Here is a 17,274-nt window from a genome sequence, read left to right as displayed (position 1 = left end):
AGGGCCAGCCTGAGGAGCAGTGGCTCTAATCCACCTTATCACCTAAACCTAGAGCTAAAACTATGCTGTTGCTGGATAACCAGAAGAAAATGAATCCAAATATAATCAGAGTGGTCTTTGTTAGCTCACCTTTTTGGTGGACAGTAATACTCAACCAAAGTCCTGATCTGCATCCAAATGGGCTTCAGAGTTTAGCACAAACATATACGATCCTCTTTCCTATAAGTACTCTTAAAACATAAACACTGTAGGCAAAATAGCTCAAGATTCACTTCTAAGTATGACAAACACCTGCAGAGAAATTACTTTAAAAGCTGTTTTTCCCTGTTTCATAAATAATTAGAAGCACCAAGTAGTGCTCCCAACCTATGGATTTCAGAGATCAGTTTGGACCACCTGGCTCTCCATCTCTGCCCTCCATATGTTGTGAGTGGAAGAAAAGAGAGAAGGAAGTTTAGTCTTTTTTAAGAACACACCTAATGGGCAGGTATGAAAGAAACGCTGTCTCCTTGCTGTCCAATAATGCCTTGTGGGGTTGATGAGACTGCATATCAGCTCAGCTGTGCACTGCTTGGGAGAGCTGAGGTTGGGCAATGGATGTGATAGCAACAGCCTCATCTGGCATGGTTGTCTGAGAAAGTGGTTCATTGGCTCAGCAGATCTGTAATTATACCTAACTCTGGTCAAAGACATTTATCTTTCCCCTGCATAAAACACGCACAAATGCAGTTAAGTAAAGCACTACATTATCATGCACCCAGCTCTCTCACTAATGTCAGGAATCGAACCAGCTGGTGACTTGATGAAGGTAAATGTCTGTGCTGAACCTCATATGTGCTGATGTATGCAGGCTTTGGGAGCCAGATGGGATAACCTTTACAGCACTCTATGTATGCAGAACCAGCAGCCAAAGTGGACTATAGTGTGAAATTCCCCACAAGAACACAGCCTTCAGCTTCACGGCCAAGCATTTATTTGTACAGGACCTTGATTTGCTCTGATGAAGGCAGCTGTCAGACCTCTCAGGGAGCCATGCTTCGTAAGTAACCATGATATTTAGACCCTATGACCTTTTAAGAAGTGTAAGATCTGGCTTAAAGGGCAGCTATCCTGAAATAATTGACTCTGAAACCACTTAAATTTTAAATTAAAAACAAATGGAAAAAAAAAAAAAAAAAAAAGAACAGACAACGTTATTTTACTGTAAGGAGATTAATCATCAATATCTGACAATTGATTTGCAAGTTACATTTATTTATGATGTGTTTGTACAGCACTGTGCACACCCTTATCTATTATCCAGATCCCAAGGAGTTACTTAGTGCAAATAAATCAATGCGGTTCATCGATTAAATTACATAAATACTCCTGGACCTCAGACAAGTAAAAGTTTCTGCAGTCATTCTCAGGACTCTCATTTCTGGGATGGGAGCTGACAAATTGTGATCTGAAGAAAGCCAAGGAGGGCCCCTGCAGTTGCACTCCTGTGACTGCCCAGACTTTATGGTGTGCAAAGTCATCATGCAAGTTCTGGGTAATACAATTGTCATGTGAGTTTCTCATGTATGCTGTAGTCCAAGTGAGAGAGGAGAGATGTTTTGTCCTCTTCTGATCAGTCTGTGGGCTATCCACGCAGTGTGTGGGACAAATTTAGTGACAGGAGTGATGCCTGGCTGCAATCTAAGCTGGTACCTGAGTACACACACAGCACTAAATCATAGCAAGAGGCACCCACGAAGTCACATCACTGCTTCCCTTCAGCTCTTTCTTTTAAAGCTCTCTGCACCTTCAGATCTTGCAAGTCTTGGCCAAGGACTTGCATTCATCTGGCATCTCCCATCCGATTTCTCCATCTGCCCATTGCTGTCCAGCCCTGTTGGCGCTGAAATGTACAGGGGCACTAAGCCTGCGAAGCCCCATTATATGCATGGAGATATCAGCCCTTGAGCATGTCACGTTCAGCATCCCAAGTTAATTGACGTTCTTGAATGACTCTCTGTGTCTCTGTTCCTTGTCTATAAAGTAATAATGCTTCTAGTGTGCCTTACTGGGCTTCAGAGAGACAAATTAATTAATTGCTTGCGTGTGAAATAAACACTACTGCTGTAATGAGTGTCATGGAAAAACCCAGGTGGAAAGAGTATTTCATCTTTACAGTAAAGCTAAGCAGCGTGCAGTAAACAAGGACTGGGGCCACATGCTGAATGACAGGAAGAAAACAGATTTCTGAATTGCTGCCCATTGATTTGCATCAGGCAGCCTGCTCAGTGATGGAGGCAGGGCCCCTGTGGAAAAAAAACAGCATTTGATCATATAATAAGCCGCCCCTGGAAGCCCAGCAAAGGAGCTGTGTTTCAGGATACGGCTTTTGCTGCTCCTTGTGTGCTTGAATCTGTAGTTTTAATGCAGTCACATAAACTTGCCTGATAGCTTATATAAATTAATAGAAATTTAATAAAGTTTATTAAGCTTATCTATCTGCACTATCACAGCTGTGTGCTGGATTGGGTCTTTTGAAAGTACATTTGTTAAATGTGCAGTGGTTCAAATTATCCTGACAAAAGCAAAACAAAGACCTTACATAATCCACTGCATTTTGCAAAGATAAAATTTTACATGTCATAACAACACATATCCAAAGACTTATGTAAAACTCACCCATAATTTAAAGTGTCACTGGAATTGCTTCACAATTAGGGCAAGGTCTTCAAAAGACTCCCTGCAAAAGCTGAAACCTCTGTGACAAAGATCCAGCAGAATTCATACTGGTAGAATGCAAACAGCGTGTGCATTTTATCACAGAATTGGAACTGCCGATGGCACTGACACAGCTCCTGTTAGTGGGATTCCCTCACAAAGCCGTTGGCTCCTGAAGTTATGTAAAGCTTCGATCTACAGTGCTGTAAAGAGAGAGAAGACTGCTGTAAGAGGACGGGATGAGACATCCATGGTGCTTTACACAAGCAATATCTTGATGTAAAGACTGCACACGCACACACCCCTGCACAAGCAGTAGCTGTGATTTATGCTGCTTTTATATGCAGAGGGCTGTTGGCTTTAGGCTCTGCATGCTGAAAATGTGGCTTAAAGGACAGCTTTAGATTACCCATGGCTTTTTGGGACACTGCAGTCCTGCCAGCCGTTCTCCCACATCAGGCCAATGCAAAGAGCCACACTGGAGGTTGGGGGGAAGACTGCGTGCTGCAAGAACTGGTGGGACCTAGAAATGTCTTATCCTTCATTAACTTGTGTGTTCAGCAGAGTTGTGCAAAAAGGGAAGAGGAAAAATGAAAAGCGGATGGCAGGGAACATCTTAGTGACATCTCACATCAAAGAGCAAGGAGATAAGAGTTATTATTTAGACCTGTCAAGCCTCTGCTTGCTGTACCCAGAGGCAGACAGCAGGCGTGACCTACTTGCAGAATTAGGAATCCTCCAGGAACTGGGTTTCAGGATTCAGGAGGGAGTCCACCCTCGACATCTAGATTTCTGTTGTGAAATCCAGTCCTGGATTGTAATGGGCTTAAAATACTGCTTTGAGATTCATGCTAAAACCACCACAATCCTGTCCCATTTCCTGGCAACTCCTGGAGCTGTGCAGGTTGGGGTGCTCAAGCTGCCCTGATAGCCCCAGCTACTTGAGTGAGCAGGAGCCAGCAAAGGGACACAAGCTTTACATTCACAGGTGCAAAATTCAGATGTAATCCACCGATAAAATGAAATCCAGAGGAACTCCAGAAGAAGTAAAAGTGATGGAAGGATGTCTCACTGTGGAGGGGCGGTGGTGATGGAGGTGAAGTATGGCCCCAGCAATGCCAAGAAGAGGTGTCATCACTTCTGAGCACACCTGCAGAGAGTGCTCTGGTGTGGTGAACTGCAGCAAAGGGTGTATGATTGGTCTATTGCATCACACTGAGTTTGGAGACCCAGTCTGCATCTTATTGATTCAGACATTAGCAGCTGGGTAAGCTCATCCTGAAGAAGTACACCAGAGTTGGGAAGAAGAACAGGAGGGAAAGAGGGGGGAAATGGTATGCTGAAAGTACTGGAAACTTAGAGCTGGGTGTCTGTCTTGGGCCTCAGCGGCTGCAACATCAGCTTCTGCTCTCTGATGCAGATGCTAGGAACAGTCTGGACACCGCAGGAAGTCCAGAAACTCAAGCTAGGGGAAGTTTCTAGCAATTGCTCAGGTTCTGAATGCTTGCCAGGGCAAGGAGCCAAGCACACCAGGCTTGTGACACTCTGCTAAGCCTGATTTGTGGCTGCTGCCAGTCCTGCTGTACTCACTGCTATCCTACAGTTCCATCACATCTCCAGCTTCCCCCTCCCACCCAGCCCCTCAGATCTGTGGCGTTTGATAAAAAGTAAACCAGAAGCACCAAAGCTGCAACTAAGAGCTCTCCAGATGGAGAAATGTCGAACAAAACAGTAGTAAACCCACAGCAAACCTCAAATGGGTCCCGAATTTCTTACTTTGAAGCTTAGGTGATTGATGTCATGGTGTGGAATTTATGAATCTGATTATATTATTATCTTGATCTGTGTTCAAGCTTTATGCTTATGCTATGTTCATTGCACCATTGCATTTGGCTGTGCAAAGCCGTCCACCAAACATAGGTTCAGTAAGCAGTGCAATTACGAACATAAAAAAGGGAATACCCATACAAGTCAGACTGTCCACACAAGTAAAAAGAGAATGTCCAGGCAAACCCCAGTGCTCACAGCTGGTCAGAACTGAGCTCTACTCCATAAAACACAAAAACACGGCAGAGGAAAGAGTGCAAGAAATGGACTCATTCATGTTCTTTTGAGTATTTAAGGACAGGTGGGCAGTGAGCAAGCTCAGTGGATATCAATACGGCTTTTCCATAGGTTTCTATAACCTTTGGTGCAAAGGGATGTCCATGGAGTCATCCTCGCATGGCTCTGTTGGCTGCTGTGTGATTCGAAGCGCCAAACAAAAGCCTTTCTCGTGCCTTTGCTACAGCCCCCGGGGACCGCTTACACCTGGCAGCCAACAGCCATATCCTGGAGCCACCAGGGAAGGAGCTTCCCCGGTGTTTCATGTCTAACTGCTGAATCTGTACTTCCTTTGTTGCCGCTGTAGCTCGAGGCGCAGTGCGAGTGAGGACCGGGTGCGGTGAGTCAGACACTGTCAGCACCGGGGCGGCCGTTTCCCAGCAACGGTAGATGGGAGAAAAAGGAAGCAAATCCTTCCCCAGAGCTCGTGCCCTGTAAACAGGTTCTCTCCCTTACGGCAGCCTGCGTGCAAACCCGCACATGCACACGAACGCTTCTGCTGCCACCCAGGAATCACAGAATTATCAAGGTTGGAAAAGACCTAGAAGATCATCTAGTCCAACCATTATCAGTGCTTCCCGGCTTAATCATATTCATCAACACAACATCCAGACGTTTCTTGAACACTCCCATGGTCGGTGAAACACTCCCATGGTCAGATAAAGGTTTGGTTTGATTGTCTGTTTCTTGTTTTGCTGAAGTCTTTGAATGCAAAATGCAAAGCAGGAATTGACACCATCAAAACCAAGTAGTCTCGTACAGCTACAACATGCCCTGGAAGCAGGAAGAGTGAGAGACACAGCAATTATTTTTAAATCAAAGGATAACTATTAGCAATCCCTCACAAACACATCCACTACACTACAAAGCTGAATTCAGTCACAGCTGCTGGCTCTGGGCTGCTGCAGAATAGTGAGTTACACAAAAAGCAGCAAGAGGCAGCATAGGGAGATTTATCAGCTTATGTGGTGTACTCTGTATTTGGGGACATCCCTCTGCAGCCTCAGGGGCTCAGCTCTCCGTCTCTGTCTGCACCAGAAGGCTCAGACTCACTGCTGGAGATTGCCTTGTTTTCCTCCTTCTGCTCTCCTCTCCTATCCCAGGAGGAAAAACGCATCTGAAGCTCCATTCTGTCTGCATCAGAACCGACATCCCTCGGTTATCCTCGCCTCATCTAAAAATAGAGCGGGGAAATCCGCCTGAGATCAAAGCGATTCGTTTCCAGAGCGCCGCGTGAGGACAGAGCTCTGCGATTCTCATTCCCGTCACATCCGCACCATCCGCACGGCAGGGACCATCCGCACGGCCCCGCGGCAGCATGAGGGGGAGGGAAACCATTGCACGGGGGCTGCTGGGGACAAGGAGAGAGCTTTTCCTTCTGCAGGTGCTGCAGACGGCGTTCCCCCTAAAGGCTGGGTTGTAGCAGCCCGGCGTAAAGTGGAAATGGCAGAAAATGATGCTCAGCATCCGCACCTGCAGAAGGAAGCACCCAGCCAACCCGCCGTAGGTGGTGCTGCAGGATCCATCCGTGCTGCAGAGCTTTCCTCTGAGCTCTTCCTGCAAGGTTTAGTAGTGGTTGTGAACTGAGCAAAGCACGCTGCACGGTTATGGTGCAATGGCCCGAGGTAGCTAACCCTGTGCTTTTTTAGCTCAGATCTCAGGCTGACTTGGCCATTTACCCAGAGGATACACTGGGCTCTTACTGGGAGGTACCACAGGAAAACATCCGCATTTTCCTTCAGTATGTAAGAAGGTTTATTATGGACAAAGTTCTGGAGGTTTAAGTGGGGGGGGGAGGGAAGCATTAATTATAGTAAATCAGTGATTTCAGAGGCTTAGAAACTAGAAGATGAATTAGAACAGCTGCTGTTCCTCTCACAAAAACATGTAAAAAATTTCTATCCAGTCCTATGATCTCGGAACACAGTGTTTGCATTCCCACCACTTCCCTGACACGGGTGAAGGGTGAGATTCAGCCCAATAAATCACTTCTCCAAAGCTTCCCAGGAGCAATGCAGGCCAAGGAGGAGCTGCTGAATCCAGGTTTTGGCTCCAAGAAATCCCTCTTGTGGCAGAATGCTGCTTAACCCCAGCCACAGCAGGGAGCAGGGGATGGAGGAATCAGTTCTGGAAGCCAAGACAGATTTGGGCAGCTGCATTTGGGGCAGCTGGACTGAGTGTGCAGAGAATATATTAAGCAATAATAAATGGTCTTTGTCCTTACACAAGATCTTTGACTGTCAAATATAATTACTGGGATAATACATAGTTCATCACAAAGCTGAACTAAATTGACCCACAGCTTTCCAGTTTTGCCAACAGTATCTTTCAGCTGGGCAAAACAGTGAACAGCTTGTTTCTCAGATACTGCTCCTTTTCTTTGCCTCCAGACTTATGCCCTGGAATTTCACTATCCATAAATACGAAGTCACTTTTCAGCTTACATTACAGCAGTGCAGCCAAAAGCTGCACCCATCAGTCCACCAGGGGTTCCGAGGCGACCAAGCCCTCTCCAACATCCATGGATGGGTTTTGCCCATTCATTTTGAAGCATGCTATTGTTCATGAACAATCTAAGACAGATATTTGATGTTGCAGGGAGGAGGGTTAGTGGTAATGACTTGCCACAGTTTTATATAGACTTACTGCCTTATCTGTTTGGGACACTTAAATATTTGGGAGGTCCTACTTAAGAAACCCCTATAAGCACTACTTTCTCCTCTGAAATTCTTTGTAGCACAGATGCAGACATTCCAACCAATTAGATGAAAATGTAAAGACTATTTTTAACCAGTCTGTGTGAGGAACTGCAGAAGGACTGGTGACCACTGAAAGGTCTGAGGAAAGTTTAGGCATTTATTTTAGATCCTTCTCTGTTAGCACTGCAAATGCCACATATTTCCTAGCTTTGACAGTGAGATTTTAGCTTGTCCCAGAGCAGCCTTCAGGTGCACTGGCTGCAAACTGCTTGGTAATTGCAAAGAGATTGTGCAAACAAGCTCTAATTGAGAATGTCAGAGATTCCCAACTGGCTTACATGCCAACATCATCAGACCAGACATTCAGCGTGTCCCTTCTCCCGCCCTACATATGGATGGTGATGGGGGCACAGTGTGTTTCCATGTGCCTGTATAAGCCCACCAAAATGCAGCCCTTCTGGAGATGCAGATGTTCCACACCTACGTACCAGCCAGCAGAATAAAGGTCTGTTCTGTTGTTCCAACATTCTTGTTTATTGCTAAATTTCATTATGTTGCCTTTCATAAATAGGATGCTAAAGGCTTGGGAAAAATCAATGCTAATAAGAACTAAACTGTAAGAACATTAAATTGGAGCAAAGGGGCATTTTGCCTTTGATTAAGTCATTACCAACGCCCCTGCAGAATCAAATATTTCTCCTTTAAATTGTTCATGAACATTAGTGTGCTTTGAAATGAATGGACAAAGAGCACCGTTCCCTCAACAGAGAAGAAAAACAACAGATAATCCACCTTTGGTTTTGTGCTTTTGTTTGTAGATAATTAGGACAGTGCACTCCCTTAAGCTAAATAGCACCCGGGACAGAGTAGGAAATGCAGTAAAGGAAGGAACTGAGGCAGGTTTGGAATTTAGGATTAGTCAATGTCCTAAACCTGAGAAAAGCAGGTGATGGTGCCCCCGGCGATTTTAGAAGCCAATGTATCTAAACTACTCCTGAACCATCTAACCTCCGCTAATAAACAAACAGCAATTTTGCAGCAGTATCACTTATGCCACACATAGACCACGGTTGCTGGAGATCAAGCACAGGCACCAGGTCTACACCGTGGGGCAGGGACTGAGACACGCTCTGGTCTCATGTTGCTGCTGGTCAAGGATAGGAGCAGTCCAGATCTGCTCGTGTCCAGTCCTTTTTCTTTCAAGAATAAATGTATCAATAAATAAAGAAACTGGGTCTTGGCTCTAATAAACCTCTGTGGTGCCAAGGAATGTATTTATGCTGGCATAGCTTTTGCCTAGCTATGAAACCTCGGCCATACTGACCCTCCTCTGCCTGGGTAAGAGCCACTGGATTATAGATTGTCAGCAAGCAGTCGCATTTCAAATATATCAGTAAAACCCAATGGGAAACGACTGGCCCATTATGTGCTGTTAAAGCAGCTCTCTCCAATATGAAATGAAGATGAGTCAGGCACAATGTATTAAAAGCTTGTTTCCTCCAAGCCTACTACCAATGCCAGAGCCACATCACCACTTGACTCCAGGCAGACCCAGCACCAATGACAACAGCCCCCACCACAGCACTGCCACACTCTCCCCACGCCACAAAGGGTTTGCTACCATCTCCAGAGAGCAGCCAGAGCTCAGTGATACAGCACACAAACACACAGATTCAAGGAGAATCTTTATCAACCATCCACACAAAAACGCATGCCATTTTTGAGTTTAGCTTTAACTGAAGGCAGAATCTTCATTAACCATTTTCTATCCCTGATCACTCGTTGGTCCCTAACAGGGCTGTCTGGATGGCAGCCAAGTGAAAATTCACACTCATAAATGCTCTGTCCCACTTAAAATTGCCTGGTGGCAGCGCCAGCTACTCGCTGTAGGTGTCAAAGCCGCGTGTCCAATTATAACTCCCAACAATCGCAGCGAGGAGCAGGCAGATGGCTATCATATGCTGAAAGTATCATTTCTCCACAAAAGCACCATTTGTTTGCCCTGTCAAATCAAATATTTTCCCGTTTGATTTTGTGCGTAAGAGCAAATTAGGACAACCTGTCGGTGCTGCACACACATTGTGCTGGGTGCTGGCAGGCACAGTTCTTAGCTGCAGCGTCCCTTGGCACCTTGGCTGGCAGCCACCAACCCACCACAGGTCACACCATGGCATCTCAGTGTTGAGGCAGTTCCTGTGGCTGCCTTGACCTCCTGCATGACACCTCCATAGGACTGAGCAGCCTGAGAGAGGCATTATTTCTTTGCCAGTGTCAGGGCTCACACGGTTTCAGTCTGTCACTTTCACAAGGGGAGATTAAAATAAAACTACAGCCAATATTTCTTTATGATGAGAGCTAAAAGTTTGAGTCGGGATTGAAGCAGGCTTGCCTGGGGATTCAGAACAACCCTTCCTTTCTCTCTGTAACTTGACAGCAAAAAATCTTGTAATTAGAGGAGAAAAAACTCAAAATGTGGAATATTTCAGTTCAGTCTGAACTCAACCAAAATATCTAACTGTGATTTTATCCTAGCCTGAAAGTTGCTTGTTTATGTAGAACTCCTAAATCCACTTCCTTAACAAAAGCATTTGCTAAATGGACAGTTCAGGTACAGCAATGTGTGCTGAGCACCCACATGGTGGGCTGAGCTGGTGGCTGCACAGTCACCAGGAGAGGGAGAACTGGAGGAGATAAAGCCAACAAGATCCAATGGAAGCAGCTCCATCAACCAAAATGGGTCCTGAAATGGTGCAATAATTATACTCCCAAGTAGTCTAAGCACAAATTAATGCAATTATAATAAGCTGTGTTATATATATATATAATAAAGTCTGTGATGCTAGAAAAATCTGTGTACTCTTCTCTTAGGCATTCAGCGTGTGATTACAAGCAGTTATGTCTACAGAGTTTATCTGATAAGAGAACATTTATTGAAAGTTTTAAGAAAGTGCAAAGTTAGAGGAATTTCCTTAGAAGAAACTACTTCATCATTTTACCTTTCACACATCTGTTAAATTGGCAACACAGCCCAAACAGAAATCATTTTGCTGTTCTTCAGAGTTACCCGGTTTTAATGAGTCTCAGGAGGTACAGGGATGGATTTTGCTGCCAGCTACCATTCAGCCTAATATTGCAATGGAAACATCAAACTAGAAGAACTCAGTGTGTCCCTGCTGTCAGACTGCTTTGCAATAAAGTTAGCACTCATGAAAAGGGGACAAGAGACATCAAGAATAAGCAAGGGAAGGAAATCCAGCAGCGAGATCCAGGCTGACTTTCTCAGCTGAGTTAACTGAATGTTTTCCTTCCTTACTTTAAAATGTGAACGTGTAGTAGCAATATTCTGTTCATAATATAAGAAATAACATGCTCTGTTCAGAATGGAATAACCATAGACAGAAGACCCCTTCAGCTGGCCTTGTTCTAGGGCCCTGAGAAATTGGAGAATTAAGTTTTAGGCAACTTTTGATTTGAAGGAGGGGGAAGAAATGCAACAATATTGCAGGCTGCTTTATCTAGAACAAAATACTCAGTTGTCCTGGCAGCACTGAGGGAAAACCTAGTGCAGAGCCATCCAGCAACATTACATCATAAAAGCAAGTATAGTTACAGAGGTGAAGACCAAGTCTGTGTGGAGTAAAAGGCTTTAAAATGATTTTTATGACCTTGTAAAAGCCACAAGAAAAATTTCTCCTCATCTACCAGGAAGAGAAGTTATGGCAACAAAGGCTCTGTGGCACAGACAGCAATCCCAGATGCACAATTGGAGGCATTCAGTAGGCAGCACAGTCCCTTCTCTGGTTGGCCTCACACAGTAACAGCTTATTCCTAATCAACTCAACAGCTGACAAACGTTTAGAAAAAAAGAAAAGATGGAAAGCAGCTGAGCATGGGGCACGATCATTCCCATTAATGTAGAATCACTTGAACAAGAGCTCAGCGTTGTGAGGATGGAGACTAGAAGCAGTACAAAAATCTAATCAAGAGAAAGACATTTTTCCTCCTATAGGGAGTGGGCCCTTCCCCATTGCTATCTCCACACACACACAAATGCTACATTGGTAGTGAATTTGTAATAAAAAATCATGGTTCACCTCAGTCAGTGATATTAGTGCACTCAAACCACAATCACAGTTTGATGAAGACTTCTTATTCCTGCATTTAAATGCTCTCATTCAAGCACGTGCTTATCTTTAAAAAATGGAACAAGAAATCAACAGGATGCAGTAATTAAGAGAGAAACGCAGGCTTATGCTTTCAAATCTCTAACAGGAAATGGAAGACTAAAGACAAAATTAACTGAATAATTTCCCAAGCTCAATATACATTAGATAATTATATCTAATAGAGAGAGTTATCCGCTGATTTTGCTCAACATCAAGAAACTGGAAAGTCATTAGAGAGAAGAGACTTGAGATAATCAGCTAAAAGCCTCTGGTTGGAACATGGAAGTTCAGAGGACAGAATATGCTAATATTACATTCAGAAGAATCTCACAGAGTCCTCTCCTATCAGCAAAAGCTGCAAAATGAAGGCAGAAAACCACATGTGCTAACTTGACTAAGACAGCGTGATGCTCCATGGTCTCTAAAACAAGAAAATGCTCCAAGCACAGAGAAGAGGAACCATTGTAAATACTGCCTGGAGCTGGAAGGAGCACTTTTCATCAGCTCAGCCTTGCAAAACCCACTTGCAAGAGACAAATGCGAGTTGCAAGTACTGTGATAAACTTCATTAACACTAGTCATTCAGTTTAATGCATCTAGAAGTTTATACTCAGTTAACGAGGAATACCAGACTTGGTCAGCTGCTGTCCATTGGGGCAACTGCAAAATACTCTGCCACTTAAGCCACTTCTCACTCAGAACCCCAATTAATTAATTGGAGAGAACAATTAGAGTATGACTGCTGAAATCAATATGAATGTTTCAGAGCAGACATCTCATTTTCTTGCCTGGTTTCCATTTATAGAGCTCAAATGAAACCATCACTGGAAAAATCTTACAAAGCCTAAGAGCCTCTTAGATAGAATGTAGTTAAGATTGTGCCCTATGTTTAGCATCTTGCCTTGCCAGGGCAAGACCACAATGCATCTCACAAAGGGTTACGATTGACTGATGTGGGTTTAAGAGATTCTGATTAAAGCCATTCATCTCACATGACACGGAACAGAGCCAAAAATCAAATCTTAGGAACAAGGTAGGTATGGAAGGCAACACACAGCAGGCAAAAATTAGGGTTCATACGCAGCAGCCTACAAAGTCTAGGGACAGATGTGTCACTGAGTGACTGGAGTTTATCAAGACACTTCTTGCCCAACCCATCTCTTCCTGAGTACAATTTCTCCTTGGCAAAGAGATATCATGAGACTTTTCTTGACTGACTGTGGTACGGAGATCAAACCAAGTCTCAATAACTCAAATTTTCAGGACTGAAATAATAGAAACTGAGAGTTTCAGTTTCTTCTTTCAGGTGGGAAGATGTGCACTACTTGGGTTATACTTTTGAGTCTTCATATTCAATACAATGGTACTATATAGTTCTGAAACACTAGCAAGGAATATGTCCTTACTTACATGAATACAGTATGCAAACTGAATATTAGAATGACTTTCCCTGATTTCCTTTAATTCTCTACTTACACGTGAAGTATTTTTGAATATAATTCATTACATTTAGAATAATGATATTAATTCTAGTCAGCCAGTTGGGGCAGAGACACTTGCAGTTGGCAGCTCTGAAGTCATTGCAACATTGCTTCAGGCTAAGCCTCTTACCATCAGAGTATGTGGTTGCAAATGGCACTTTTCCTAGAACAGCTGCCTTGGCTTCTGTGCTGTCAGAAACCAATGGAGGTGGAATAGGAACACGTTTTCAAAGCATAAAGATCATTCCAGCTCCAAATGTTCAGCAACAACAAAATTAATTCATGAATGAAATGTCAGTTTTGTATCCAGAGCTGTATTTCCAGGAAATTAACATTCAGCATGGCACGTATTTGAGCAGCTGCTAACCAGCTTCTTGGGCAAAATCTAACCTCCAAATTTGCTAACCCATGGTACCACCATTCTCGGATTTCGCTGAAGGGGAAACCTACATGATCTGAGCTGTAAGGAATAAGGTTGAAACTTTCACCTGAAACATCAGAATGTTTGTTATGGGCTGGAAACAGCACAAGAGGAGAAAACTGAGATGTAGCCACTGAATAAAAGATGACTAAAAGATGGCAGCATAACGTGAGCACATCAAGCACAGTCATCTAACCCCCTAACCATGTGGCAAAGCTTCCCCTGAACAGCCTCATAGCCCTCTAGTTGTTTCCTGCAGCTCCTTATGAAGTAAAATCCCCATGATTAGCAAGTGGAGTGGCCAGTTATAGCCATTTGAAGTTAGCAACGTTTCAAGGTAAATCAGATTAGAAGCCTAACCTCATTTTAAAATTTATTTTTTAATGAAAAGCAGGAAAAACATTGCCTGCGTGACGACTACAGACTCTCAGTGAGCAAAACCCCACGTGCCTTTCCTGACTTGGTCTCCAACTGCACTCCATCTCCAGTGTAAAACAACAAAAAGCAAAGGAGTGAGAGACAGCAAGAGTGCGAATAATCCTACACAGTTGGTTGAACTACTCCTACAGACATCTTGGTTCACCAAGAAAAGCACAAGGGAAACTAGAACAGGCACTAAACAACAGACTCACTTTGCTAGCACTGTTTTAACAGGAAGATGCACCCTGAAGGCAGAAGGCTGTGTCCTGTTTGCAGAACACAGCTGGCTGAAAGGTGTTTGTTTTCCTTAGTTCTGTTCTTCATCTGCCCCAAGGCAATCAATACTTGTTCTGAAAACCCATTTTATTCACTTACACGAGTATCTGTGTAAAAGCGTATCTCATGGCACTCCACTTTCCTGCAAAATGTAAGTGCTGAACCAAATCATAATCTATTTTTACTTAATCATGCAGGCACTGCATGATGTAACACTGGCAGAGGTACATCCATCCATACATCTCCCCATAGAAATGGCAAGGCAGGCTCTGTCCTACTCTGGTAGTCTGCATAGGTAGGTTTTAAAATAAAGCCCGCAAGTCCCTACAATTGCTACCAAAGATTGTGACATCTTAGTGCTTTAAGTGGTTTTCAAATATGGGGTGGGATTTTCCTACCACCTCCACTCTTTCTACTGTAAAAGAACCTCACTCTGCAGAAGCCCATTAGCACTGTGGCCAACTCAACACTAATTGCAGACAGAGCTGTGAAATGGGAACAGCTACAAAGCCATCGCTGCTTGAGTTGCAGTGACCAACCCTAACATTGTATCTATGGTCATGCTGCATACCAAGCAGAACGCAGTTATACAGAATGATCAGCCTTAGTCTGTAAATTAAAACATGAGGTCATGAGCCTTTGCCCAAGCTAGACAGAGTAATGGTTTTCTAAGTGGAAGCTGAGAAAAATGTTAGCTTCTTAACATATGCCAGGAGAAGGGTGAAAAAAGAAGACATTTCACTTGTTATATAGACACATCCATTTCTTCCTACTCAGACAGGACTCCTCTAGTTTTGTACTAGACCTAATTAGATTTTAAATGAGATTCCAGCACCTATAATAGCTTATTCTGATTGTTCTTTTTATATCATACAGTCATTGAATATTCATTGTGTTCATGTGATTAAGTACCAAATCAATAGATATGACTAGTGGACCTGCTAGAATTTATGCTTTGCCTTATAAATACAAAGAATAAAGTTATATCTGATGCACAGCTCAACCTCACTCTTTGAAGCGCTACTGTGATTGACGTGGCTGGTGATCACAATGACAATGAGGGAGAATGAATAACTTAATGAAATTTCTGCATTTAGGTTTAAAAAACCAAAGGGAACTGTTATAAGTTTCCAAGGTTTTGTCGCAGATAAAAGAACAACATAACTTAAAACAAACATAAAAGGTCACTGCATCTAAAGCAGCAGATTCTTGGAAATGTCCTGTTCCCATGGGATCCCAGGTAGCAGAAAGGAGAGGACCACAGCCGTCATCCTGATATAGCCCTTCAAAAATTGTGCATATGAGAAATTAATCAGTAGACAAAGGATAAGCAGTATTTTTCCAGGTGAAAGTTACAGTTTCTCACCCATGTAAAGCAAAAAAAAACCCTATGCCTTCCTAGAGAAAAGAATATATCCATTTAGCAGAACAAAGGAATAGAGCCTGCAGTGATATTCCTACTCAAGCTAGCTGCAAACTTGAATTCAGTTTCACACGAGAGTTGCTGGTTCTGAACATGATGCAGAACCTTCTCACCAGAATGTATGTGGCCATGCATTGCATGGTCTCTGGGCAGTGGCACAGCAAACTGGCACCAAAGTGGTCCACCCTGGTCTTCACAACTCTTCAACCTCACTCCTACATGGCCCAAACATGATCTGCTGACCCCACCATGCTACTATAGCCCCTTCCTCACAAGTAAACCAGTCCCCTCCTGTTTAGAAACCGCTGCCTGAGCTAATAAGTCTGCCTTGCAGCACAGTTAATTAGCTAGGGCTTAGTGCTGCCAGCTGCGTTGCCTCCAGCTCCCAGTCTCGCCATTTGGATTAAACTTCACATGTGCAGTTGCAACTCAGAAACAAAATGTTGATAACAATAATAATACACTTAAATCGCTGCTCTTGTTCAAAGTCAGGCAGTCTTGACTGAAGGACTACACTAAAGCAACCAGAAATTCTCTGTTAACTGCAGAGAAAGAGCATGGGAGAAGGAAACTTAAACATTACGCCTGTGGTAACCTGGCCACAAATTAGTTGTCCTGGATTGCTTTTTAATACACATCTTCCTTGTCTACAGATTATGGCTACAACTTCTGTCATCTCTATTCCACCATGCTTTCATTGCACCAATCCAGTCAGGATCTTTGATTTCACCTGATAATTCATCACATCTCTGTTCTCTTGTTTAAAATATAGTGATTTTGTTTTCAAATGCAATCAGAAGTTTTGGTATCCTCTTGGAGTAGTTAGAAAGGTTATAATCCCTTTATCTCTTACGATAAGGAGAGAAGTGCTTTCCACATCTTTCAAGAAAGACATTGTCTCATGTTTGCACAATACCCAGAATAACCTGTATCTGATCATTACAGCATGACTCACCACACAGCGAGAAATGCATTTAAGGGTGGCTTGATTGGGGAAATCAGATTAACATAAGCAGTCTGGATTTTTGTTGAATGCCAAAGAACATTCATGCAGCGAAGGAAACACAGCACAGGGAATACTGTCAAACACAGACTTTAAATCCCTTGTAGAAAGTGAGCCAAAATATTATTGCAAACCTGCGGGGATGATTTATGCAGCCCCCAAAATGAGGTAGGCACCCTAAAGGAAAAGTTCTGGAACATTTTTCATTACTGCATAGACACTGGTCTCCACTAAATCGCAGTTACATGTCATTTCCCTTTTAATTATCTTTCCCAGCAGCTCATAAATCAGTGAGAAAGCATCACCAAGAAGGCTTGTATTTTGGTAGCATCTTCCTGAATCTTACACAGCACCCAGTGGAATCAATAAGAGCTTTTGAAATGACTTCACAAAGTTCTGGATCAAGTGCTGGGCCAGGACTAACAGTGTTCAAGTCAATGACAATCAGAGCATCATCACGTGGCACTGTAAAAAATGCAATTCCATCAAATCCATTAAAAAAGAAAAATAACAACAGCAGAAACGATCACCCAGACTGCTGTTTGTAAGCAAAGTCCAATCCAAATATCATATATTACTAAACTC

General features: G+C 43.3%; 1 long non-coding RNA gene across 1 annotated transcript in view; it reads right to left on the bottom strand.

The window, feature by feature from the left end:
- Positions 1–1,233: 1,233 nt before the first annotated feature.
- The window catches only part of LOC107312667, a 39,693-nt gene continuing 23,652 nt past the window's right edge, over positions 1,234–17,274 (bottom strand). The window contains exons 4-5 of the long non-coding RNA XR_001554542.2: positions 2,659–2,900; positions 1,234–2,285 (exon numbers count right to left, since the gene is read on the bottom strand). This is a non-coding gene — a long non-coding RNA (uncharacterized LOC107312667). The remainder of the gene's footprint in view (positions 2,286–2,658; positions 2,901–17,274) is intronic.

Source organism: Coturnix japonica, chromosome 4 (genome assembly GCF_001577835.2).
Source record: "Coturnix japonica isolate 7356 chromosome 4, Coturnix japonica 2.1, whole genome shotgun sequence".
Classification (NCBI taxonomy): domain Eukaryota; kingdom Metazoa; phylum Chordata; class Aves; order Galliformes; family Phasianidae; genus Coturnix; species Coturnix japonica.
The sequence above is the reverse complement of the archived record's forward strand: the minus strand, read 5'-3'. Positions and strand labels throughout refer to the sequence as shown.